Genomic DNA, 1,539 nt, shown 5'->3' on the forward strand with positions numbered 1-1,539 from the left:
AGTGAGAGGAAAACCAAACGGAGGAGGAAATACTCACGTCTGGGTGGCCAAGTCCTCTTCACCTAACCGTGGCGGTCTCAGGGCACTTACTCCCCTGCTGATGGCCTGTCCGTACCGAGTTGAGTCACTCAGTTCCACGATCGGTCAGTTATCCCTCCTGTAAAAGAGTCTTGGTCCAACAAGCAAACAATTGGTTATTGTATGTTGCAGCGCTGGGTTGGTAGACTCTGATTTGCCCAGAAGTAGGAAAACTTCTTGGCAATCAAAAAATTCCAAAAATCTTACAGAGTTTGCATAAGACTTAAATACATTTATCATCATCAAAAAAGAGCATGATGGCATTGTTAGATCCGATGAATTACTTCATGGGTAGTTAATTGAACCAATGATATTGGTTGCTTGCAAATATGGATAGTTATTTAAATGGCTTTAAGGACTAACAGTAGAATTTCCATATAGGGAACTATTTTGTTCTACCTCCATCGTTATTTCTGTTTTTTTATTGCAATTACAACAGTTTGCGGTTTCTTGTTTCTGACTGGTTCAGAGCAATTTTAATTTAGTAATGCAGAATTTGCAGAAGCCATTTTAGCCTACCTCTCAGAGGCCCATATCCTCACCTATACCACTGGACCGGTTTGACTTGACTTGTAGAACTGACCGTGGTGAGCCCCCTGGACTGAGATCAGTGATGCACTTGACTAAGTGTATCTGTACCTTCTGATTAAACATAATTCCCCTTCACTCAAGTAAGTAGGACACCTCTTCAATTTTCACACATGACCATTTGGTTGAAGCACCTGTAGTATGTTTGGTGTGGAATCTTGCACATGCTGTAAATTTGACATTAATGTAGCACGGTGACATGCACCAACATATGTTAACAGAGGTGTTCAACTTTTTGAGAGATTTCGATATCTTAAATAGGGAAAAACTGTTTCTACTGCAAGAAGGTCAGTCAACTGGAGGAGACAGATTTAGGCTAACTAACAAAAGGATGAAAGAGAAGATGAGAATATTTTTACTCAGCCGCTTTATGTACCTGCAGGGAAGTAGAAGCCTACTTAACAGTACATCTCAAAGATGAATTGAATAAATACTTCATAGAGAAACATTTGCATGGCTATAGTTAAAGAGCAGTGGGGCTGGACTAATTGGGTAGCTCTCAGTCAAGTGACTCGGCCGCAAAAGGCTGAATGGCTTTCTTCAACACTGTAGGTTTCTGTAATTCAGGATAGAAACTGTGAAACAAGTGGTCATTGTTGGCACAAACAGAATTGCTGGAAAAACACAGAAGGTCTGGCAAAATCTGTGGAGAGAAAGCAGATCCTTGAGAACAGTCCGACACTGAATAATCACAAGTAGAAAGTAATTAATCGGAAGATTAAGCAGATGGTGCAGAGGAGATTGGAACGATAATGGTCGCAAACCATTTATGTTGGAAAACCTCAAACCTTATTTCTGACCATTGAGAATTGGATTACAACAAACCAGCCAAGAAACAACTTGTTTACTTTATTCATACTCAAAACCCAACAC

This window comes from Hemiscyllium ocellatum, chromosome 7 (assembly GCF_020745735.1).
Source record: "Hemiscyllium ocellatum isolate sHemOce1 chromosome 7, sHemOce1.pat.X.cur, whole genome shotgun sequence".
NCBI classification, from domain to species: Eukaryota; Metazoa; Chordata; class Chondrichthyes; order Orectolobiformes; family Hemiscylliidae; genus Hemiscyllium; species Hemiscyllium ocellatum.